Raw genomic sequence first — 26,858 nt, 5'->3', positions numbered from 1 at the left:
AACCGAATAGCCTCAGAAAATTTCCAGCTGTGTAACAGACAACATGTAAAAATTGTAAGCTATGCAAGGCACTGTGGATGACTGTGTCTGCTACGCAACTTTAATGCAATGTAAGAGCTGTATTTCATTTGGGAGATCAGACGGGTGTGCTCAACATGTGTCTGCTGTTTCTCATGTTGTGAACACCATTCTCCCAATCCAGGGGAAAGAGATTCAGTGTTAAGTTGAACATACACTTGGGGTCTCATTATTAATTTGCTTGCCACTTAAATGCCGGCCTAAGGCGATGCTGTCATCTCCACAGCTCCTGATGTGACCGTTGTACCTGCAATTTTGATAGTGGCACTTAGTGGCACAAAGACAACATAAATGACACCTGTTACCCTTCTTGGGCAATAAATTGACATAACAGTTCACACAACAACAAAAAAGATTTACCTACAGTTAATACATTGTCCAACAATTCACTCAAGTTCCTCTTAGACCTACATTACAGTGTCTGTTTATGCAGCCATTAAGTCTTCAAGTGTATCCTTTTTGCGACCTTTATTTACACCGTAATGGTTTTAAACTCAAATGCAGCCTCTGTAGTCTTACGTGGCGCTAAAATCGTAACTGTAACGGCTGGATTGCCCCCTTAAAAATAACACGATTAAGTGAAATGCTCAAGTCTGAGAGTAGAGAGCGTAGTTTGCGAGAAATGCGCAGGACGTATCAGGAAATAAATCTCGGCACTGTAATAGCACAGGGAAAGAGTGGATCGGAGAGTGGTTATATAAAAGTATAATGCGCAAGTGTCATCAGATGTTCGCGCTGGGATGCTGGATATCGCTTTAAATTTCATAAACGCTCAGGGCGACAGACAACAGACTACTGCGAGCCGCTCTTACGCAATACTCTCTACGTGACCTTGTGAACTCCTTCGGCCGGGCGACCCAGAAAGAAATGACCATTCGGTGATATTTGATTTTTCGTAAGCTGGGGGATTTCATGTGGTACATCCACAGGAAGTGACATCAACGGGTCAAAACTGAAAAATATGTCGCAGGACCGTGAGTCAGAAATGTCCAGAACCTGGTATGCTAAAGATGAAGGACGGCAGGTGAGATGCTCGTGAACGCTGGATAGACCCGCACAGACCGAGACGCGAGAGGGGGGAGTCAGTGAGTGAATCGCGTGCTGACTGAGGCTTTTCTCGCCGTCACATAATTCCCCTTCAAGTTTAGTACCGACGACACACTTTTATGCTGACGCCAGTAATGCAGCCGAGAGCCGAGATACGTGGAAACAAACACAACGGTGTCTGTCGCACAGGGACTGACTCGAGCCACAAACGGTGCTTTAAACTGCAGGGGGGACAAAGGCAGGACTGTAATGAGATCGAAGGCGAAAATTGCCGAGGTTCCGACCTTAGACAGCATCGCTGGTGCAACTGCCGTTGTGTGGAGGAGGGAAAAAAGGAGAGACAGCCGTCGGCTGAAGTGGTTACCTAAGGGTTTCCCCCCTTTTATGGTGGCGTCATTGTTATCTTGCTACGATTTGTGATATTCTGTTGTTTGAAAAACAGACGAAACGCTCTGAAGACAAAGTTATTCATTTATTCCGTTATTAATTAAACAGTCGTTTATCCTCCAGCCTTGTTAGTATTGACTGCGGCTGTAGTTACGCCGACCAGTGTCGGGCTAATTTAATATGTAAATAAAACTCGCATTTTTAAACACGCAGCTGCACACCAGTCGGCGTAACAGCAGGCGCGGTATACGATGGTTAAGGCTGGATGATGCATATTATCCCCATCGTCAAGTGTTGGTAAAATTGCAGGATGCAGGCAGTCACATGTCATTAGAAGTTGATCACGTTCATTTAAAGTAGCCATTGCAGTTCCAGCGCTGACAATGTTACGGAAGTACCCGGTGTATATTTTTAAGTTCCTTACTTAAGTTTACACTGTTTGTATCCATTAGCCCTCATAGGAAATTAACAATGTCAGTTATTTGGGCAGTCATGTAGTGATAGTAGAACTGAGTAAAAAAGATCAACATGTAAATATTGGGGGAAGTTGCTGTTGATTGGTCTAATGCATTGCACACAGTGGAGTTGCTTTGTTGCACTAAACCCGCCTTTTAGAAATGTATTAGGTATTAGATATATTAGAATTTAAAACGCGCATTTAGCACAAAGCTGTTCATATACAACAGTGGATATATAACAGTTAGTTTTACAGCATGTTTTAACTTTTATTATTACAGGTCTCCTTTCGTTTTTCAGCATTCTTGAATTATGGGCTAAGTGCATGGGTCTTGTTCCTGTGTCCAGAGTGATTACAGCTACATCATTCAGGTCCATGCACAAAATGGGAGGGGGTGTTAATCTTCCTGAGCACTGCACCAGCCTCAACTGCCGCCCTTCTCTGATTGGACCGCGGGTGTTCAGGTCAGCCCAGGTAGAAATGGAGGATTCTGGGACCTAATGAGAGCGGCGAGCAGTAATTAGCCTAGCAGGGGTATTCAGCATGGCTGTATATTCAGTGCGCTGAAAGGGCCTGGGAGGGGGGTCTATTGATGGCTGACAGGTGCAGCAGCGGCAGGAGTTTAGGGAATCGAAACCAGAGAGAGCAGCTCCGTCTGCAACCCCCCCACCTGGTCATCTCATCCCCCTGGGGGTCAAGCACAGAAGCAAGTTCAAGAGCCCCTTTCTCGTGGTGAGGGGGGGGTGGGCAGCGGGGTTGTTGTTGTCGTCCGGCTGCTGAGGACCAGCTCTGAGCTGTCTTTTGCGGATCAAGGATCCGATCTGATTGGCTGGAGTCCCAGAGAATACTAATGGTTTTCCGCCCAGCAGCCAATGAGCTTCCTACTGTATTACACGGTCAACATCAAAATGGTTGAACTGGAATAGCTGTAATTGTTTTGCACCATTTGCCTCATACTCCGTGTGCTGGATTCAATTTAACATTTGTCCTTAATTTCAACTCGCAGTTAAACGCTAGTGTTAATTTTATTCTTCGCAAGCATACTTTCGCAAGACCAGGGAGATCTCCACAATTAATTAAAATTTGATCTTATTGAAAAACATAACGTTAGCATTTATTTAGTAGTCAGGAGACAAATGCTAAATGAATCCAGTATGATATTCTTTGAGTTTGTAAGGGCACATGTGCATTTGCTGTACCTGTTCACCATCTTTGCCAAACGGTTAAATGTTTTAGCGTGTCAAAATCGAATGAAAGATTGATGTTTGCAGTGCAGGAAGAGATGCTGAATGGGCAAGCTCTGCAGCAGTTCTACAATTTTCAGGCTTTTCTGCCTGAACTGACTAATCCTGGTTACAGCCATTACAGACCCCGCTGTCTGGATGTGAGACCCAGACAGACGGCATTTAAAAAAAAAGGAAAAAGAAAAAGAGGAAAAAAAAAAAAAATGCTCGCTACCAAAACTCGGTTTCATTCAGCATTCCTGAGCATTTAATGAGCAGGTGTTTAAAATTACGGGCAGGATATTTATTGGAAACTTTTGAAGAAATTTTTGCTTGCTTGTCAATTAGAGAAACACTCACATACAAGCAGGCGCACACACACACACACACACACACATATCATGCAGAGGCAATAACAACTTAGCAAGCAGATAAATAAAATACATGACCCCCCCCCCTCACCCCCCCAACCACCCCCCACTCTTGCACACCCGCACACACACACGCTCCTTTAGCTCGGGTGTGTGTGTGTGTTAGAGGGGCAGAAGGGGGGCAGGTTCTGACCTGCAATTATCAGGGCTTAGCTTCACCAGTAGCTCTGTGCACAAATCAAGGTGCGGCGTTGAGTCTCCAGAAGACTGCTGCCCGGCCTGATTGCTGTCAGCTGGGCTAAAGGATGTCAAGTGGCAGTCTGGGAAGGCATGTGAAATCCCAGATAAAGCCCCCGCTCTAAAAAGGCATGAAGCTACTGAAATGAGCAAAGTGATGGGCCCTGGGTGTGCTCTGATTTTAGGGGCTTGCATTGTGTGTGTGTGTGTGTGTGTGTGTGTGTGTGCGCGCATGTGCATGTGTGTGAGTGAGTGGGGGGGGGGGGGGGGTCATGCATTTTATTTATCTGCTTGTTATCTACTGTCCAATGAATGAAGACTGTGTCAGATCAGAGAGTCGGGTCAGAAAAACCCTAGCAGAATAATTATAGGTCAGTAGCCGAATGGAGGTAAAGTCAATAAAGTCAAATATATCCAACAAACGCTGGCCGATGATGCCCTTAAAGCACCTTTTACCAGTGGCCAGTGCCTGCCAGAAAACATTAGTTAGTGTCATTTCCCAGTCTCCCTGCCTCCTCTGAAATGAAGAGATCTCACAATCTCACAGCTTTGGACTATTTTCCCGAGTCTTTCTCTGTCGCTTTGTCTGCCGTGAGGGATAACAAGCCGAGGGGGTTCCAAGGGTTACGGATGCACTAAGAGCTGCCGTCCCGAGGCCTAATAAGTCGAAACATGCGTCTGCCCCCTGAACGGTGAAATGATTCCAGATATTAATGATGTTCAGCTGAGAAATATTCCCAAGCTGCCGTAGCAGTTAAATACATTCCAGGTTTTGTGGAGGCCATTATTCCTCTCTCTTAATCACCACCTCCGCTTTTATAACCCCGGAGCCCTCGGCGCGGGGCGGGAGGAAACCACATGTGGGCAGAATAAAGAGCGCCGGGGCAGATGGGAAAATACCTTCCCTTTTAAAGCAATGCCCTCGCTACTAGCGCGGACGGCGGAGGAAGGGACACACGGGGGCCAAGCTGAAGCCGCTCTTTTAAGATGATGTCACAGTGTCTCTTTTACTTTGTTTTATAGCTTGTTTTTGGTATGGTGATCGTCGCTTTCCAGCCGAATCGCAGTTTGTCCTTAACTTTGAACAGTACAGCTGAGGCGGCACTGACAGAGTTCATCTGTCACTGGAACTGGTAGACAGTTCTGTATATGAAATACTTTCTTTTAGACAACTTTCAAAGTTAAGGACAAACTGAAGTGCAATAGGAGTGAATTGGCCCCGTAGAGGGAAAGTGACACTTGCTTAAATTTGCCTCTCAAAGCTTAGGACACTGAGGCATTGCAGTGGACCAAAGTTGCTGGCTTTGCAGTGGTGGAGGAGAGTAGAGGGTAAAAGGCTATGCTTATGAGGAGGGGTGAAGTGAGAGGTTTGGGCCTCCTGCAGGTTCTGATCACCTGACCAGGTCTGTGCTGGTGGGGGTCCAGCAGCAGGCTGACAGTCAGGTCTGGATAAATGAAGGGTATCCCATTGGCTGTCACTGGCCATCCATCACCCTCCGCTGACGCCTTCCCAGAGGGGGGATAGAGAGATGATTGAAGGGAATAATTAGGCCGACCTGATGCTGGCAGAAAAATGGCCTTGGTCATGATTTTTAATAAACTGCGGCTTAAAAAAAATCTTTTCAGAAGCACTTTGCTGGACACTGCTAGAAGTGACTAGTGTTACATCCCCAGGGTAACAGCTGCATTAATTGGGCTGTTGAGTGGGATTCAGTAAAGCCCTGGTTGGTGCAGTGGGTGACACGCGCTGTCTGTTTTACACTTGATGCCATAATTCATGGGCAGCAGCTGTATGTGTGTGTGTGTGTGTTTTTTTTTTTTTAAGGGGGGGGGGGGGGGGGGGGGGGCATTGCCTGTTTACCCTCCATCCGACAGCCCCCTGCTGGGAGAAACGGCAATTATCACCTTGGAGGAATCTGGGACCCTTGTGTTAAATTCCCTTTGACCCCCCTGGTGGAGGAGGTCAGGGGGTGGCGCACTCCCCGGGGGGGGGGGGGGGGGGGGGGGGGGGGTGTAGTGAGTGCGGGGCTCTCAGAAGCAGGGATCCCCCCGGACCAGTCAGTGGCCCACTCCGCACCCCTTCCAGCAGCCAAACAGGATTTTTCATGGTGCATTTACAATGCAAATGGATTCCCCCCACCCCTCTCTTAATTTGATTTAGTGACTCTCTGGGTAGGCTTCACACCTTGAAGATAGACAGGAGAGGCCTGCTGTACACAGGCAGCTGGGCCTGTGGGCCCACGGCCCTGGTTCCGCAGGCTGGGAGGCTTAGGGAGGGGCCTCTTGGTCCTCCGAGTCCCGTGGTGTCAGTTAATTCATTCAATGTATTCTTACAGCAATGAATTTATGTGTGTAATAGCAGCAATTTGCATCACACAAAATGCTTTCATTTAACACTTCAATAAATCCGCCACATACTGGCTCGTTTCGGAGGGGATTAGATGCCTGGGTTTTAATTTGTTTGTTTGTGTCAAGCTGTTTTTAGTACACGCGCGTAAATCACAGCGTTTTGCAGCCCCGAATTGATAGCGCCATAAAGGCCGGCAGTAATTCTAACGTCGGGGGCTGGCTGGCGTGTGTGGAATGCCACGCGAGCCCACCACCCCTCTCGGCATGAGCGGGAGCAGGCTGCAGAGGCTGGCAGCGAATGGCCAGGCCCGATCCGAGACTGCGCAGCCGAGTCCGTGCTGGCCTGGCTGCGCAGCTGAAGCAGCAGCGAGTGGTGAGTTGGGTGATGACAGGGCAGACGCCTCAGTCATGCTTCCTCCCTGGCCGTGTATGTTGTTCCTCGTACTTTCGAAAGGCGCCTGCGGTTCTTTCAGCTGTGCAGTGGCAAAGCGAAAGTGATGAGAGTGAAGAATTTGGCGGCGCGGAGAGAATAAAATAGCACTGAGAGTGAAGAAATGTGTTTAGTTCAGCTGGGTTTAGTCACATTGATGAGCATGGCTGTCCATTGCCCTCATAGACACCGCGCTTCTTTCTGTTTGGGGGTTTTGTGTTGATCGACATGAAACATATTCCCCTATGCAAAATGCACATCCATTTAGGGGCACAAGAGGAGGGCCTGAGTGGGAAAGATAATTGATTGATCGTGTGGCCTGACGAAGACTGACTGGGCCAAAAGTTTGTTTCCACCGTGCTCTGATTAAACTGTCTGTCTGGTCACATTCTGACAGCGTGCATGCAGGCCTTTCTCTGTCCTGTCTGATCAAGAAATGGTCTTTGACCCCTCAATTTTTAGCGTGCAGCTCCGAGCAAGAGGGACAATAGACAAATGTCAAAACAAATCCCCAGTGACCATATGTATGCTAATTTTTGGTCCAAATCCCTAAATTCCTCAGTTCTAATCACTTTCAACTGAAGCCACTTTACTGAAGTCTGTGTTTTTTTCTAGTTTCTAGTCAGGTCACAAGCAAAGACTAGTTTTTCCTCATAAGCAAAAATGTTACTTAACAAGTGCTCCTGTGTGCTCTTGTTAACATATGTAAATGTAAAAATACAGTAGCACCATGCAGTCCTCCAGGAATACAGATTAATATTTATGAGCCATTGAATACTATAGAGGAGGGCAGTGTTTCTTTACCATGCTACTCTGAATCAGTCAGAGGACGCTATGCTGATGTGCTTTTGTATTATATTTTCCAGATGCTGGCCTACATTGATCTCTGTGCAAGTGAGGGGTAGCGACCGGAAGAAGGTATGAGAAAACCATTGATTAAGTCCTCTTCATACTTTCTCCTTGTATGCCCAGGCTTGGCGTCCAGAGAAAATACGGAGGGGTGTACTTGCAATCCACAGGAGGGGAGGTCAGGCACAAAACGTCGTATCTTAAAAAACATAATAATAATAAAGAGACAACTGGGGGTGCACTGAGGTCCGTCTGGCGGTGCACCCCTAAGCACCCCATAGCGCTGGCCCTGTGTATACCAATAGATTGCAGACTGCTGGCACAACACAACACACACGTGCAACTGTATGTGTCTGTCAATCGTTAAGTGCAGCCTGGGTTGCAGAATGAGGCTGTATTTAACATGTCGTGGAGTCGTGGTTCAGCGCCATGCAGCATTAACATGGACACCACGGCTCCCTCCCTTCCGCCCCCAACGGCCTCCATCCGCGGCAGTTTGTACCGAGCTGTGCATTAATTAACTCTGCTATGAGGGCAGCCACCCTTGAATTGGAGGCCTTTATACACTGTGACAAACCAAAAGTGTCCCCGGAGTTTCATCAGATCACCGCGCCACTTTCAATTAGTGCCAGCTGACGATCACCTCCCCATCAACCCCCCGCCCCCGCCCCCCCCAAACCAGGATCCCAGAGGCCCCTCACTGCATTATTTATTTAATAACAGGCAGCTCTTCGGTCACCCCGTCCCAAACCCTACCCCACCCACCCCGGACACTCCATGTTCCAGCTGTAGGCTATCCCGCACAGACTCAGACTCAAACCATCCAGAGTTTTTCTGAATCCCATGCCCCCCAACCCCCCCCCCCCCAAACCCCGCCCGACTGCTCCGCGGGACCTGAACTTCACTGTTACCATGGAAGCTGGAAGCCCCCTTCCAGACGCCCTCCCACCCTTCCCTTCCCGACCTCTTCTTGTTCACTCGAGCAGAAGTGCAATGGCTGTTGGCAGTATCCACTCTCTGGGATTCTTCCCTCAGTGAAAGACAATGAGGGCTGCTTTAAGTGGTGCATCACTCCAAAGGCTACAGCTCATTGGTTTGTTCAACATAGAGGTGGGGGGGGGGGGGTGTGTGTTTATTTATTTATTTCGTTGTGAGTCACTGGAGCGGAGGTGGCTCTCAAGCCCAGCCTACCCTCATTGACTGGAGCATGTCCTTTCACCAATATATTTTTTTCTGAGCCGTGGAGATTTTACTCTGTGAAATTGTCATTTTAATTTGTATTTGGGAGTGGCGGCGTTTATTTTTTAATGAACAGCTAGTTCATTTTAATTGGAGTCTGAAATATTAACGGGATCCTTAAGTATTTGTCTTTTTTTATTCTGTTGTTTTTTTTGAAGTGCTTTGTGGAAGTTAACACAGTAGTAAACCAAATAAAATTTGATTTGTAAAGCTGATCTCAGGGGGAGAAAACCTCAGTTGCACGCCTTAGTCTTAGCAGAGCATTTGGTAAAACAGGTCCTTCAATGTGCAGTTGTGATGCCTAGAAGCCATGTTCCTGGGAGTTAATACGTCACATTTTGATGGGTCGACGGTTTTACTCAGCCCAGTTCTGTCTCTGCTGGGGTCTTTTCCACCCTGTGTTCGTGCCTCGCATGAGAAGCGCCTGTTTGCCCAGAGTTACCGCGCCGAGCACGCGGGGCTGGTGCTGGCTGATAGCCTCGATGGGAAACAGGCAGAGTACTCTCTCCCGCTCACTCGCCCGTGCACGCATCCACGCTACACATCCACACACGCGTGCACGCCTGGCTGCACACACACACACACACACGCTCGCACGCGCGCCGGCTCTCACGCTCGCATGAGCTGTGACCCTTGCGGGGGGGCAGAGCTTGAGTGTTTGTAATGGTGACGGTGCTGGGAGAGCCTCTCTTTGATCTGGAGGCTACCGCCCCGGCTGGTCGCGAGAAAGGGGGGCAGCTCAGGCAACTCGGTCTGCTTCGTCTGGCTGTGTCCAGAACAAGGCCAAGGAGGTCAGGCTAGGGGTCTGCGCCCCGCCTCTCTCAGCCCCCCTGTTGGCCCCCTCCCACACACACACACACACACGCATACACACACACACACACAGACACACACACACACACACACAAAACATTCCTGCTTTAGTGGGCCAGTGTGTCACCTCACTGCACTGCTGCTTCTGCTCAATAGACAGAGCAGGTTTCCTTTGCCTTTGTACCCTGTGTGAAAGGAGACCTCCGGCAAGTTTGGCCCCGATAAGGCACCGGCATTAAGTTGAATCTGGAGTAAGTAAAAAAAAAAAACAAAAAAAAACTAGGGGTCCCAGCCCAGCGAGATGTCCCCATTGTTGAGGGAGCCTCCCATGCGTTCTTCTGGTGTCTCTATTTATCTTCTGCCAGCAGTTCAGGAGGCGTCCGTTTGAGACGGGCTTCAGACTAATAACAGAGGCAGGGTCATGTTTATAGACTCTCAAAGCAACCGTTGCTCTCCTCTTCCTTTCGGCCGTCCCCACTGTTTCATGTCCACGTAATTGGGGTCGAGTAATTAAAAAAAGAAAGACATTTTGCCAGATTTTTTTTTTTTTTGCCAGTCTTTTTCTGGCGTCGGTGCCTTTTTTGAAAATGAGCAAGGTGTCCCACGTTTTTTTGCCCTTTTCCCCCAGACCGTCCGACCGCTTCGATCGCCTTTCGTTGGATGGAGACGGAGGAAAACGGGGGGGGGGGGGGATTGATTGGGAGACGGAGTTCATTCGAGCGGGGCAAAACAAACACATGCCCGGAAAGAAAGAGACAAAAAGGGGCTGTGGGCAGAGTGGGCCTTGGGAGTGCCTTGGCCCTTGTCTAAAGCGGTTAGGGGCCCTGTCTTTTGTGGCTGTTGTGCCTCTGGAGGGCTGGTTTGGTAATTATCGGTGTGGGTGCACGTGTGGGAGCGTGCGGAGAGGAGCGCGCGCGGGAGAGCCCATCCGACGAACGCTTGCACACCTCTCCGCTCCCTCCGTCGGTGAGCCTCCCAAATTAGGAACGGGTTCCCTGGAAACTGACCCCCCCACACCACCAGGGACGGTGCTATGGGGGTGCTTAGGGGCGCATCGCACCCCCAGACAGACCTCAGTGCACCCCCAGTTGTCTCCTTTTATCTCGATGTCTACATACATACATAGTTTGTCTAAATACACCGAGCCTGCCCACCACCACCAACAACACGGTCACTACCGCTTCACTATCATCACTACCATCACTACCATCACTACTGCCACTTCCATCACCACCCCACCCCAGCTCCACTGAACCCTAAATGGGCCGGGGTGGGCTGGAGGAGGCAGCACAGAAACATCTTTGACATGTCTTACGGGGCCCGGGGTTCAGGCCTGAGAGACAAAGCCCCCGCTTCCTGTTCTTCCATGTGGAAAATGGCGAGAGAGGAAGGGGGGGTTGGGGGGGAGGAGGAGGAGGAGGGGGGGGGGGGAACAATTAGTGGGATCTGCTAATCACTGGGGCAACACTCATTTAATTGACATGTGAAATTTTGTTTAATCTAACAAGTCGATAGGCAATATGACAATGGGGTGACAATCAAAAGCACAGGCCTGGGAGCCAGGGACTTGACAGATTATTATTGAAGAGAGGTCTTTGTGAGTGTGGGGTGGCTGGGGGGGGGGGGGGGGGGGGGATTAAAAACCACTGCTTGTAACCCTTTTGGCCAAACGGCTATGGCGGGGTTTTGAAACGGCACTTTCATGTTCGGCGATCTAGTTTTTATTTATGGTGGCGCATTTCATGCGTTTAATTTTGTTAGTAATTTTTTTTCAATGACAAATTGAAAACAGCGATTTAACATAATGTAATACTGCAGCAGCAATGGCCTTGAACATTTGAAGGAGGGAAAAGAAGACACTCCCAATGATAACAACAATAAGAACAGAAAAAAAAAACCACTGACAAAAAAAAAAAAACAAAACACAAATGAGAGCCAGCGGGTACGCCGAGCCTCTTTTTGCAGAAATCAATAAGCCATTTGAGGTCACAGAAAGTCGGCAGAACCTTTCATTTCAGTTCTGGCTCTTGGATGAAAGGGTGTTGTTGCGGCCTCTGTGTTTCGAGACGGGGACCAGGTTAGGCTGAGCTACCTCCCTGTGGGGTTGTGCCCGTAACTAATCTGTGTGTAACCCCAAAAGCCAAACGTGTCTCCGCTCCAAACGGAACAGATGCTAAAAACGACAACAACAATACATAATATAAAGACACGTGCAAACACTAATCACAGATCTTAAGTCTCCAGTCAGTGTCACCGTGTCATTTTGTAGCGGGCTGCATCGTTCATGTACAGTGATACAAATAACATCCTTAAGTGAACCAAAAAAAACGCCTTGTTCTTCTGTCGTGGTTCCTCTGCGGGGACAGAATGTGCCGGCACTGTTGGATTCAACTGGCTTTTTCCCCCTCTGTTTCTGACGTCATGACAGCCCCCTCCTGCTGAGGGCCCCCGGATTGGGCGTGTTGGTGAAGTCATCGCGGTGATGTGGGCAAAGGTCAAGCTCAGGGTAGCATGACAGGTAGGTCTCTCTGCCTTTCCTGAATTTGGGGGAGCTGAGGGCTTGTTAAGGTTTTCTTTTCCGACTGTAATATAGGTCAGCTATACATGACAGGTGAGATGTGGTATGTGCGTGCATGCATGCGCTTAAAGAGCATGCAATTTCGTAAGAATGGGGCATCCTCGACAATCTCTCAAATGATTGGTCTCTTATTGTCAGGAGTGGCTTGGTTCTTTTGTGTAACATAAATCAAATCTGGCGCTGTGAATTTCTGCATGTCTCTCAGAACGACAGTGTGAGAGTGCTGAAGGTGGGTTGAGGGGCTGCGTTGTGACCTGCATGTCTCTCTCTTTCCCTGGGTCCAAGGGCTGCAGCTGTGTATGTGTCTTTTTATCAGAGGTTTCTCTGCCACACCCAAGCCAGACTGTCTGGCACGTGGCCAGTCTTAGTCGGGTTGGTCCATTTTCGTGTGATATGGGGGACAGAGTGGGATGGTCCATTTGAGTGGGGGGAGCTTGGTGGGTGTGACAGGCTGGTGCGTAGCTCCCATTGGTCCGTTCAGCCAGGTCCTCCTGCACTTCTGTGTTTTTCACCCCTCGATCCGCTTGGTGCATCGGCTCATTGCATGGACACCCAGTGTGAGGCCTGTGGCTGCCATTTCATTTCAGCCATACCCTCTGAAATCACCTAAATTGCAAATGGTAAACAAATTGCAAGGTCGCCGTGTGCAGCAATTTGCACAAAATGAATTTCTTTAGCTGAAACGAGGGGTTGAATATGAAAAGCATATTTAGTCGACACTCCCTGTCCATCTGTAAGTTCATGCCTTTCATCAGACGTGTGAGTGCAAAGGGGAGCCTATCAAGGCTGTGGTTGTATTGGTGAGGCTGTAGTCTCTGTCAGTTCTCCATTGTTGTGATAGTAATAGCACTGTGCCAGCCATTACCGTGGCAGCAGGAGATCTCAGTAAGGCTGGAGGCACCCCGCCCCCCCCCCCCCCCCCCCCCCCCCCCCCCCCCCCCCCCCCCCCCCCACCCAAAATCACCCTGCTCCCGCTCGGCCACTTTGCCCCTGACAACCGACTGCTTAAACGAGCGCGCTAAAATAGGTGGCTTTCTGGTCTCCATGACAGACCATACATAATCAGCGGAGAGATATGTAATTACGGCTGTCAGGCCCATCCGCTGTAATTGATGCAAGTGCTAGCGCCCGTCGCTGCCAGAGCGGGGCTCTCCGCACACATGCCGTGCCGGATGGAAGTGCTGGCTTCCTCGTACGCCGGCATCGCTGAAGAAAGTCCTCTCCCTGGCATCCAGATCGACCTCCCTCATCCTGCCCCTGTGCTAGCCCCCACCCCGCCACCGCCGCCACCCCCGCCACCCCCGGGTAGGGTATCCTCGGCCTCCTGCCCCAGCCCTCACAGTGCAGACGTCTAGTCAGGGCAGAGTGCCCTCGTTTTGGCCCCCTCTCCGCCACGTCTCTGCCCCAGTTTGATGTCCCTGTTTGCTCCTACAGATGGTGAGAAGGTGATGAAAAAAAAAGCTGTCAACACATCTCCTGGTTAAGCGTCTCGTGCAATGCGCTGTGTTTGCCTGCGTTTGCCGCGGGTTGTCACCGCCGCAGTCCGCCTGAACTGGCACTGTAAGATGTCAGGGAAGACTGTGGAGGGCGTATTTCAGCCAGCGTGTCACACCACAGAGCTCCTTGTTTTCCCTCTCTGTGGAAGGAACAGCAGAGCGGCGGTGGTCTCTCCTGGTCCTGGAGATCCATAATTCTAAGGGCTTTAGATTGGCTTTTCAAACAGTCAGCTAGTAGGTAACCCCCCCGGAACAGCTGGGGATTGTAGTTCTCATCCAGTCGGTCATTCCAGTTGAGTAAATAAGACATTAAAGGGCTTTAATAATGTGATCTCTGTAGCGATGGGCATAAATACACAGCTCTCAGCTGTCTGTCAGACATGACCGCCCACTTTCTGGTTCCTGTGTGTCACGAGGTTCTTCCTCTACACCCCCTTCTTTCTGTCTGTCTGTCTGTCTGTCTGTCTCTCACACACACGCGCACACACACACACACACACAATCAGATTCAAAAGGCTTTATTAGCTGTAATTATATTTTCCAAGGCTTCTATTAAATCAAAAAATTAAAAACAAAGTCAATTGCATCAGTGGTCACTCTGTGTTTAGTTTCAGACGTTTGGCTGCAGGTTCAGCACGGCTATCTGAAAGCTTTTTTTCAGTAACAGGCTTGTAAAATTTTTGCAGAAAGAATTTATTAGGTAGAAAAATCCTTCCCTTTCACCCAGGGAAGGGGCAACCAGGTCTGTCTACGTTAACTGGGTTCAGTACCCAGTTTGCACTCATTGAGATTATTTGAAGCCACCCTGCTCACTCTGCTGTCAGGCCCTGAATACATCATGGTGTATTTAGCGCCTGATAACATTTGATTTTTCATCAGTGCTATTGTGTGTCTTCCCAGCAATGTGGTTGAATTCTGTTCTGGCCGTATTATCTGGTAGCTGACTGCAGTTTTCTGTGTGTCCGTAGCACTGAGTACATGTTGCTTGATGTGAGAAGGTTTTGGTACTGTGAGGCAGAGGCCTTACCATTTCAGGAGCTTTTTAAGAGCTGCTCTTGACATCGCAGCCTTGTGGTAATACGTATCACTGCCATACATTTGTTTATTTATTTATATATATTTCAAATAACCCTTTTGTTATTTGAGTTAATAATGGATATTAGTGCAGCTCTGCGTGACAGGCATTGTTAAGCGTTTTTGCGGGGTCCCATGCTGTACTGTCAGAGGAGTTGGATTAATTATGGATTCAAATATTCTGAGACACATTTTGTTTGGGATTTCAGTGTAGACTTCTTCTTTGTCATGAAATGCTTTGAAAATATATATTTTATCCGTTCAGTTTCTGATTGAAATAATACTGAGCTGTTTATGACCCACGGGTGTCTTTGAATGTTTGGGATACTTTTATATAATACAGTTGGCAACGATTATATAATATATAGAGCTGCATTATAAATTTGTTTATTGCAGTATTTGAATACATGCATTAAAAAAATGGTTTCAGTCCATCTCTCTAACTTTTGTGTTGCCATGATCATTGACCTTGACATTGTGTAGATTTGGATTGGAGCTGTAGCCCTGTCTCTCCACAAACACCTGCATGGAGCAACGGTTGGCTTTGGTGCCAGTTTTGATGCCACGCCTATTCCCTGCATGTGGTGGTTTAATTATATCATCTCTCGCATACGCTCACTCTCACACACTCTCTGTCACACCAGCGCCACACCGTCACTCCCACTCTCTCTCTCACACACAAACACAGGCTTTATCACCCTGTTTTCACCCTCCCACTTTCTCCATTCCATGATATTTATATAAAATTGCTCAGCTGTTTAACACTAGTGGTCTTTACTGAGACGTGTGTTTTTTTCCCCCCATCCTCCCTCTTCGTCTTAGTTATGACAAGGGGTTGGAAAGAGGTTTGTCTCCAAAAACACTGCAGCGCCCTTTCCCACTCCCCCCACTTTCCTTAGTACTCAAGACTAATCATAACGGCGGCGTCGAAATGTTGCAAAGCACGTGGCTGATGACGGGATTTCAGAAAGGGACAGAAAAAGGGGTGGGGGGGGCTCCTGAAGTGGCCCCTCCTGATCAGAAATGCAGTGTGATTGGCTTTAAATACCCAACCCCCCCAACACCCCCCCACCCCATCCCATCAATCCTCACCCCCCTCCCATATGTTCTCCTCACTCGCAAACTCGCAGGAAGGGAGGGTCTCATCAGACATTCAAATCGCCGGGGCAATTTGCAGTCCTGACTGACGGGCGGGTGCATGTGGGGCGGGGCACGGCGCGGCGCGCGGCAACACTGAGGCGGCACCACGCGGCTTCACCCGGCGCACGCCAACCGCCAATCAGCCCGCTTGCCGTGTTTGGTGACGGGCACGACACATTAGGAGGTGAAGGGGTCCTTGGGGCCATTAAGTGGGTAACAAGCACCACGGTTTTCAGTTTAAATATCAGGAACAACACATCTGTCACTGGAATATCGTAGAACAGAGGGGAAGCAGGGGGTATTTATTGGTGACTGGGGGCATATTTGACTGCTCTGGTTCAGTAATCAGTCAACAGTTTACAGTAAGAGGGTGTTTGTCCCTTGGATTTATTAGCTGGCATATGGACTGATTGGAGGCAAGTCTGTTGCCATGGTTTTGTGCTGTCTTCTCTCCAGCACCAATACAATCTTTTTTTCCCTCTATAAACCCACTGCCTGGTATAATGAATCAACTTTAACTGTGACCTCTGGAATAAAATACAAGCCGATTCGTACGACTGTCTGCTTGCTCTTCTTGAAGCTCCAACTCTTAATTGGAACATGTTTAACTTGCATCCAGCAAAGTAATTGATTGAAGGATTAATGACTTAAGGGATCAGACAGAATGCAGAGTAATGAAAATGTAAGCAAAGTGTGTGTGTGTGTGTGTGTGTGTGTGTGTGCGTGCGTGCGTGCGCGTGCATGGGCGTGAATGTGTGGGCTGTAGACTTTACATTTCATCGTCCCATTAATAGTTTATTTAGGCTCTTTGACATTGCTTTGACAGGAAGTGGCTTCCTGTAATTGATTACCTGCTAATCAAATATATTCCAAAGTAGAATCAACAGGTAATGCAGGCAGCTTGTATATTCGTCCACCATCAACATCTGCTCCCCTTGTCTGATGAAGGCGGCATGCATGTCCCAGGTGTTAGGTCGGAACACAAGGTGTGGTGTGAATGTTTGAGGAGAGCAGAGGTAATCACTGTGCAATTAACAGGGCCCAAATGGGGAGCATTAGTGAAGTGAAAAGTCCTGATGGGGGATCAGTGAAGGGGGTCGTGCGGCCATTGCTGGGCGGAGCCTGGGGAAGTAACGGCAAGAGTGGCATTCTTACTGCGCTCTGACCTTTCCTTTCTGTTTCAAACTTCGTTCTGGGGGGACTTCACTTAAAGCCAAGGTTTTGGTGTTCGGTTATGAATTATTGTGACTTGTATGTAACTCATATGTTTTCACGACAACAATAAAACCAATGATTATCATGCATTTTGCTCTCATTTAGTCGCTTAGCAGACACTTTGTAATGATAGTCGCATTAGCTGATGCATTCATATGTAAATTACAGTGCTGGCTGTTGTGGTAGTGAAACTCGTCTGTTTTATATCTGCAATTGTCACTGCGAGGAGGTGAGATGGTATTTATGGTGGGGATTATAAATAGGGGGAAATGACTTTCCTTTAAAAATTCTCTGCTTTGACGGGGGGGAGGGGGGGGCCTCATCCTCTGGGCAGTCTCCGTTTCCATGCAGTATTCTTTTAAAATGTGTATTTGAATGAGAGAAAGAGACCGATACAGAGAGAGTGAGAGAAAAATGTAAGAGACCAGGACAGAAAGAGATGCAGAGACGGGGAGAGAGAAAAAGAGAGGGAGAGAATCCAAGCTGCGCCAGCAGGAAGACAGTCTCGTGAAAGCTGCTGGCGTCATTTTGTGGGGAGCGACTTTGTGTTTGGGGGTTGATGTTGGAGGGTTGTTGGGGGGGGGGGCAAGCACGCAGAATTTTGGCTGATGAGAGTCAGAGGATCAGGGTGGAGGCTACACAGGAAGCAGCTGATTGGATCCATTTTCTGCGGCCCTGCTCTAATTTCTGCCCATGAATCTCAGTGAGCAGTGCTTTGGATTGGATTTGATTTACAGTCCCAGAGAAACACAGTGGTGTTTGCTGCTGTCGTGACAGTGGGGTGCTGTGAGCCCGTACTGCAGCGCCTGACTGGGGGAAAGCAGGCCACACGCACACAGCCTCTGTCTGCCGTGATTCAGGCTGCTGGGGGGGAGATGTTCCAGGTGTCTACGGGAGACGTCACGTCCTGTAGTGTGAAATGACGCAACGGTTTTTCTTCAGGCTGTGCTGAGTGGACAGTGGGTGTCACGCTCATGTTCCTGTGTCCGATTACGTCTCCCTCTGCAGGTTCAAGATGCGGTCTGTAAGGTGTAGTTTATAGCACCTTCATGCCTTCATTTGGTTGTATGTGGCAAAGGAAGTACAGTGTAATTATAATTTCAAGCACTTAGAAGTGGCAGACAAGAGTTACTCCTTGATCTGCAGGCGTGCTTATCCAACGAGATGTGCATGTTACAGTGTGAAAAGCTTGATGCTGTATGTGTAAAGCTTTGTAGGAATGTGAAGGGGGACGTGGTAAGCATGCTATATTGGAAATGGATTATCACAGGTTGGAAATTGTCAGGGTTAACTGTCGCTGGTCACGGTTACAACATCATTTTAGTCCTCTTTGAACCATCTCAAAAAATTGTACATTTCCATATGAATGATTAGGCAAAAAAGGAACATTTTTAGTATGAATGCCAAATAACACATATTGGACCAGCTTCTATATATCTGATGGAACAACCAACTTAGGAAGTGATGAGATACAATCATCACATTCTGTGAGGCAGAGGTTTGCAATTCACAGTGGTTGTTTAAGATTCCATGGCACCTATTGAATGGATATAAGGTGTTCACCTTTGTTTCCTGTGTGTCAAATTCACACACCTGACTCTTTTTATTTAGCCACTGCATAATCTCCCTGCATCTGATTGACTATGCAATCCCTTGCATTCCCTAACCACTTTGATCTGCCATGACATCACTGTAAATGAGAAGAAAGTTCTAGAAGAAAGGCCTTCCTGGCTAAATAAAAGTTAAATAAACATGTTCAGCACTCACAGAGCATCACAGGTCATGGAGTCAAACTTCAGGTTACAGCCTTGCTACCAGTTAGAATCAAGCAAGTTTACTTGCATTGAGCGTCCTTCTCTCTGGTGATGATGATGTGGTATCTACAGCCAGGTACATCAGTTGTGACATTATAAATTATTTGTAATATGTAATGAGAGCTTTGCTATATTACACTCAAGATGGAGAAGCAGAAAAGGAAGACCCCTTCCAGGCAAAGGCCAACCTGCATGAATTGTGCAGGAATTACACATGTGTTGTGTGTAAGTGGATGGACATGGTTGTATATGATATGAGCGTGGCATGAAGATGGATTTATGATCCAGGTAATCCATCAGCTCACACTTTGTGACAGGTCAGTGGAGGAGGTGCCAAAGCTCTAACTGCAAGAAGTCACATTGATTGTTGAAAGTTGAGGCTAACACAAAAACAACATCATATCAATACAAAGACTTGGGAGGCGCTTTTTGAATGTGCCTTGGTTAATTTGAGAGGAAATAAAAAAAGACAGTAAATAGGCATTGGCTTCCCTCTGATTAAACACACAGTTTGTAAAATCTAGCAGATCTTTTTATCCTCAAAGTCTTTTAGTGGTGCTTTCCTGTAGTGGAATTTGTGTTGGACAGAGCAATCAAATGTCTCAAATAGCCTGAACCACTGCTTAAATGCTGCTTAAATCTAGACAACACGATCAATACGTCCTGCTTTGATCTTCTTAATAAGGAATTAAGTCAACTATTTATTCCCAAAATGTAAGCCTGTGTTTGATGGTGGCGTAAATTCAAACACAGCCTACTTAGTATGTGGCTCTTGTGTCCCTGCATGCAAACCTTGAACAAAACAAGCCGGCATTATTGCCCAAGCCACAGCCTGTGAATAGTTTGCTTTTTATTCTAACAGGAAGTTCTTGGCATGTTGCTAAGCAACATAATGACACCTACACTCAGGAAATCAAACATCTAACCTTGTGCTGCCGGGAATTAGTTAAGAGGCACCAATAAATTCGACCTGTAATATTCCTTTAAAGCCGAGCTCTTAGTCAGTCCAGTTAGTCATACATTCCTAATGCAGAGTGCAGTGGCAGCCTGTGGGAAAGGAAGAAAGGGGGCAGAAAACTGACTTTACTGTAAGTGTCCTTAACCCAGTTTTGATTGGATCTTGCATTTGAGAAGTTTGAAGTGATTTTGTGTAAGTATCACTCACATGGTACAGGTAGATTCCTTTGTACTTGATTGTGTCTGATGTTGTAGCCCTACAGTACCTTTGTGCATTTCACATTGAATAATGTCATTACAAATAAAGAGATTGGGTTACCTCATATCCTTTTCATCACATCAAAACCAACCATTTCCATTTCTTTATTGTTCTAAAATTTCATATGAATTACACAAATACAACGGTATCACAGATGCAATCAAGTGAAAAGGAATCAGGCACTAATGGTAATAATTTCTCAAATTTGCATGCTCGTTAATCATGCATTACAATCAGGTTCAGGGTAATTATCAAACAAAGGCCTCCTGTACGTAGCTCCTGAGCCATCACAAGTGCAATGACAATAAACTATGGGATTGCACTGGATGTGCACCTGTTTCTGTAAACGTGTCCATTATCACGAGCATAGTGGTTAAGGAGCAGGACTTGTAACCAAAAGGTTGCCAGTTCAACACTCCACTGGGGCACTGCTGCTGTACCCTTAGGCAAGGTACTTAACCCATGATTGCCTCAGTAAATATCCAGCTGTATAAATGAATAACATCTGTTAAAAGTAAAACTGTAACCGATGTAAGTCGCTCTGGATAACAGCATCTGCTAAATGCCAATAATGTAATGTAATGTAATCATGAGATGCTATGTAATGACAAGTGTCCAGAAATGCTTGGCCTGTTGTGGTGTGGCTGGACAGGTGTGTCTGCACGACAGTTGCTGTGCGATCCTACAGTGGCATTGCACCGGTAAGACCCTGTCACTTCCTGTCCCAACTTATTGCTTATCAAGAGCAGCTAACATAGTTTGCGTATCATCCATTTATCCAAGCCGGGTATTTTTTGAAGCAGTTCAGCTTATCTAACTCAAGGGTACATTAGCAGTGCCTCATCTGGGAACCCATCTTTAGGTGTCTTTTCCCAAATAAAACTCAGTCCACTGCCTCAGCAAGAGCATGTAATGGGATGAAGATGTCTGTGTCAAAACGAAAACGGATACAAATTCTTTAGGAAGAGTTGGCTGTGAAATGTGTCCAGTGAGTGACATTTATACAAGTTGTGAGTGGTATGGGCTGTGGATGTCGGGAGCTTTCCTGAGCTGGGGCCAGTTTCGGGAGGGGAAAGACCATGAAAGCCTTCCATTGTAATTATGGGCTTGTCCTGCCGCAGCCTGACATTAGTGGTATTGTCATTACCTTTGATGTCAGTTTATGGGCAGTTTAATACCAAAACTGTTAATGGCGTTGTAACAGAAGCTGTGTGCTTAAATACATTACATACGTCACATTACATTTGGCAGATTCTGTCATCCAGAGCGACTTACATAGGTTACAGTTTTTGCATGTTACCCATTATTACATTACATTACATTATTGGCATTTATCCAGAGGGACATTTATCCAGAGGGACTTACATCAGTTACAGTTTTTTATAATCTCATCTGTTTATACAGCTGGATATTTCCCAAGTCTGTTCTGGGTTAGGTACCTTGCCCAAGGCAGTAGCAGTACAGCAGTGAATTGAACCAGCAACCTTTTGGTTACAAGCTCTGCACTTTACCACTATGCTACACTCCCACCCCTTAAAGGCAAGATCCCCTCCACAGTGAAATCCATGCCCCCTGAGTCAGCTGAATTTGGGTCAGCTGAATATCTGGGTTGGTTGATTAAAACCACCAAATTGTGCAGCAAAGATCTAGCCAGACTAGCCAATCACGCGGCAGCAACAGTGTGGGAGATCCCATTGGCTATCACTGCGAGATGCGGAAGCCCTGCAAACAGCAGGTTAGCAATCAGAGCAGCTACAAGACTCTTGGCTCAGCCTGGATAGAAATTAAGGAATGAATTGTTAATTAACAAGAGAAGAAAGGAGATTACCAAATGAATTGTATTTTAGTTAACCGATTTAAAAAAGTGTCCTTTTCAAGCTAGAGTAAAAGGTTAGTTACAGACCATTCTTCGGTTATTGCCATAGCTAATAGATATGTGTATGTGAAACCTATGATGTAACATATTTTTAGCAGAGGGGTGGTGTGTGTCACAATGAAGCATGGCTCAGCTGGAATTTGATTCTACTGTTCACTGTGTGAGTTTGATTTGGTTTGGTTTGGTTCTTGCTTTTAAGAAAAAAAAAAACCTCTTTGGATTCAGCTTGAAAATAATGATGCTTTCCCCATGCAAGACCAATATAGCAGATAGTTCTCTTGCCCAGAAGAGACTTGGCCTGTGCTTCACACAATTTTAAAACTTGACAAGCAGACTTGGACCTGCATTATTTTATAAAAGGTCAAACGGTGACTGGTAATTAGCTGATCTGGTCTGGCTGGTTGCTTCACCATACTTACGCTGCCTCAAAGACTCAAATAGTAAAATGTTCTTCACCAAGCTGACCCTGCTAAAAATGTGGAGGGAAGGAGGAGTCCAGTTCATCTTTAATACCACTGGGTATTCATATCAGCCACATTCTAGATTAAAATGCACTTTTCTTGTGGTAAAAGTTCATCTTTACTCATGCTGACTTCTGAAATAGCTTTTAAATAGTAGTAGACTTACCTTTATGTTTTGAAAACTGTTGCATTCTTAGGTTCTTTTATTTACAGCTTGTGTTTTGGATGTTAGAAAACTACAGGAATCTCATAATTTAAATGAGATATTCTCCATCTGTTATCAGTCAATGTGGCCCACAGAAAATTGTTCTTGGTTTCTGTATGCCTCTAAAAGAAACATTTTTTTAGGACATGTCATGCAAAACTTTATAGCCCCTGTATAATGAGGATTCTCGGTCTCGGCATTATTAAAACGGTTTTGGAACATTCTCCATAGTAACCGTAGCTGTCCAAAGTTTTACTGATGCGATTCTGAATTTCATGCAGCTTGTTTTTGATAGGGAACACTCAGTTCTTATATGGGGGGGGTGGTTGGGGTGGTGGGGGCTGGGCGCACTGCAAACAAGTTTGAAGTATCTGTGAAAAGAATCCCTCTAATCCTTTTTATTTGCTCTGCTACCTCCAAACCATTTGTCCTCACAAATCTCCCACAATTCCCCTCCCCTCCCCATTCCTGACAGGGACTTAGTGTGGAGGTGCAAGAGACCACAGACAGTTAAAAAAAAAAAGTCATCTGGCCATGGGGGGGGGGGGGGGGGGGGGGCTGAAGGGTGGCAGCCTGCTGGGCAATCAAAATGACAGACAGCAGTGAAAAGTGCTTTGCGGCCTCTCGCATATATGTGAAGTAGGCAGAGCTGTGAGTCTTCACAGGTCCCTGCGGGCTGCAGGTAAACACGGCCCTGCTGCAGGCCTGACGTGTGTACGCGCATGTGTTTCTGTGTGTGCGTGTGTGTGCAGATGACTGCTTTACTGTAGCGAGCCCGTCCGGGTGGAGTTTCGGCGGGGTTGCATAATTGTAAATGTTTGCAAAGTGGGGTGGCAGGTGTTGGGGGTGGAAGGCGGGGGGGGGGGCACAACCAAGGTCTTACCACCCCCAAAAAGTGCCTGCTCCATCACTGCAGACTGGAGCGCAGGTCTGTCCCAAAAATCGCTCAGTCGGTCTCCTTGCTGGCTGCAAATATTGAAAACTCTCTTTCTTGCACATGGCTTCCCCATCCCCCATGGTGACCTATACCCCCCCTCCCCCGAATGTGCAGATTCTTCATTTTTCACTCTCCCCACTCAGCTCTGTTGTCAGAGAGCAGCCCATAGGAAGTCTTTATTTCTGGCTGGCTGGGCCTCTCGCGTTCCACTCCCCTCCCTGGCCGTTCTCATGCCTGTCCCCCCACCTGCTGGGACCCTGATCCCAGGCAGGGCAGCGCTTCAGCGGGGGGACAATTACTGCCGGGCCCAGGCTTTGATCATCTGACCACATGGAAGCACAACAGCTGACCACATGTTTCAAAAGACAAGACCAAGAAGGAGGAGAGGAGAAAGAAGAAGAAGAGGGAGAAGAGGAAGAAGGTAGTGGTGTGGCAGAAAAAAGAAAGAGAAGAAAAAAGTTTACCTTCCCTGCATTTCATCTAACCGGCCTATTCTGGTAGCTGTGTGAAGAGTTAGTAAAAAGTCCTCTAATTAAACGAGTTAATACTTTTTTTATTCTGAATATTATTTCTTGGATCCCACAAGTGTTCTTTTAAAAAATGTTTGGCCTCAACTTCTTATAGGATTCTTTTTTGACTTCCTTCTTTTTTTGCGGCCAACGAGTCGAGGAAGCAATTTGAGGCACTGCTAATAAAACGGGAGTGCTAACGCCGCCGTCATTGTCAGCCAAATTGTCACCCAGCCAGCTGGGCTCTAGCACAAACTTTCCCTGGTCGCGATTCAAAGCAACTCCTCCACAAAGTCAAAACTGCCCCTGCACGGACCAACAGAGCGCACCACGCTCAGCTATCAAGCTGTCAGGGTTAGCGGCAAAGCAAGAGAGTATTTTTAATGAGAAATAAGCAGCTCACATGTCTGTCACGTGTGTGAAATTATATTTTATTTTATGATTTGAACACACACTCCAGATCGTCGGCAAACCACCAGTAAAGCATGATGGAAGCAAAATAACACCATGGGATACCCGAGCGGCCAGACCAGCATTTCAATAAGCAGTGTCATGGCCGACTTTTTATTTATTTATTTATTTATTTATTTTTATTTTGTGACATTTTCTTTTGGAGTGATTTTGTCCCTTCTGCTTCCTTGCCAATCGAAACACCACAGCAGGACGTGAGAGGACAGTGGAGGTTCAGCTCCATTTTGTAAATTATCCTTGTTTTTCTTTTTTCTTTCTGTTATTTTTGTTTGTACATTTTCTCATCTGAATACAGTGTAGTAGTTTTTTCTGCACAGAAATATAATTTAAACCAAAATTACTTCTGTGGTGTATTGTTTGTTCAAAGACTAATTTGTCTTAATATCTAAGACATTTGTTTTGTGTGTATGTATGTGTGTGTGTGTGTGCGTGCATGTGTGAGTGTATGTGTGCATGCTTATTCTCATGTTTAAAATGCATACTCAAATCTAATCCCAGGATAATTTGTAAAAATATTAAAACATTTAAGAAAATGCTTTAATATTTAGGTAAAAAAATGTTTTTATTGATCAGTCTGCAGCCCGTTCTCGTGTCTATAGTGGCGTGCTAACACAGAAGGGGCAGGATGGAGAGGGAGACCGAAAGCAAGTAGGCAAATTTCACTCTTGTATTAAAATGGCAGCTGGAGGAGGAAAAGATCACGTAGGATCTCTCAGAATTGAGTTGTGATCTGGAATGGTTGCGTTTTTATGGGGGCAGGGGATGATGGTGGTCTCTGAAAAGGATCTGCACGGACTGGAGCATGGTCCGCATTAGGAGCTTGCTGGGGCCTGGGGTGGGGGGTGCTGTTTGTTTTGCCTGTTTGCCGTGGATGGCCTCTCTGAGTGTCCCGTCATTGTGTGGCAGATCACTTTACCACATTAAGGGCATGAAAAGAAACTCTTCACTCAGGGCCCTGGCCCTGGCTGGAGGAGCAGGGCTTGTTTTGACTGGCTGCCACCTTTTATTCTGACCGCTCTGCCGACCGACGGGCTGATCCCAGGTCAGTGCAGCCTGGGAGGAGATGCTGACGCAAGGCGGCACACAGGCATGCAAGCAAGCACACTGTCATGGGCACAAACGCATACATACACACGCACAGGCTCACAGAGGCATGCATACACGCACACGCACATGCGCACGCGCATACACATGATCACGTGGGCCTGTACACACACAAGCGCATACACACACACTCATGCATGCTCATGTGCACACACACACACACACACACACACACACACACACACACACAGATGAAAATGCATGTTTGACGATAAGAACTGCCCACAATATTACAAGAAAAAATTTCTAGTCTATTCTGTTCTATTCTATTTTTAATTTCTTTTTTTTGTGTCAAAAAGTTGTGTGCATTACATGAGAAAAGGTTTTAAATCATATTAAAATTTAGATTATTATTTAGTTGTGTTATTAACAGCTCAGTATGCTGTATTTCTTATTGATTGCATTTCATGTAAAAAAATATTAAATTAAATATTGGCTAAATCAGAGAAATAAAACCATGTCCATGACAAATATTTATGAATTATTCTAAAAATCATAAAATATACAAAGCACAGTCCCTCAAAGCCAAAACTCTGGCAACCTACATTCTTTTCTAAAAATAGAGTTTGAGATTGTCACTGTGCAAATTGCAGCTATGCATGTGGTCAGATTTATCACTGTGAAAATGTCAAAGAGATTTTAAAACCGAGGCAAACGTATTTAAAAATGCGAAAAAAAAACAAATGTGATATAGAAATCTAGTTTTTATGATTTTTTTTAAAAAAACCATAAACCAGTTTTATTAATCAGTTGGGGTTTTGTAAAAAAATCTGCAGCAAAAAGGAGAAGCATACTGAACCATTGCTTTCATTTCCTCCAAGCATCTTTATTGGGGTGTAAGGTGTTGAGGGTCATGAGGTAGAGGAAATGGTTTTCCAATGCGAGTACTGGGCCTGTTACTGACCCTTGGTGTATTCCCCCTGCTTTATAATCATTTTATCCGGCAGTAAAAAATAATTAACAAGTTGTGTTCTTTCCTCGTCCGCATTCATAAGCGTTTGGTTTTGCAATCAAAGGCTTTTCCATAAGCGTGGTCATATAATGGTGTCAAAATTCATTTTAAAGCACTGTAATTCACTGTTTTACAAGGACCCATTAAAAGCCAAAATGCTGCAATAATGAGAAGCATGAATAGGAGCTCGGAGTTCCTCGCAGCCGCCGTACATGGGAGAGAATGGAACACGGGACTAGATGTGAACGAATAAACGCAGGAGGGGGGGGTTGCTGGACGTGTTCCTGGAGCTGTTAACTGGCAGACATGTGGCCGTGATCGGACCCCAGG

At 46.5% G+C, this 26,858-nt stretch overlaps 1 long non-coding RNA gene across 1 annotated transcript; it reads left to right on the top strand.

The window, feature by feature from the left end:
• The first annotated feature begins 1,041 nt into the window (after positions 1 to 1,041).
• LOC118790749 lies at positions 1,042 to 11,992 on the top strand. Its single transcript, XR_005005520.1, has 3 exons — positions 1,042 to 1,102; positions 7,446 to 7,497; positions 11,909 to 11,992. It is a non-coding gene; the product is annotated as an uncharacterized LOC118790749 (long non-coding RNA).
• Positions 11,993 to 26,858: the final 14,866 nt, after the last annotated feature.

Source organism: Megalops cyprinoides, chromosome 16, assembly GCF_013368585.1.
Source record: "Megalops cyprinoides isolate fMegCyp1 chromosome 16, fMegCyp1.pri, whole genome shotgun sequence".
Lineage (NCBI taxonomy): Eukaryota > Metazoa > Chordata > Actinopteri > Elopiformes > Megalopidae > Megalops > Megalops cyprinoides.
This window is presented reverse-complemented; position numbering and strand designations above follow the sequence as displayed.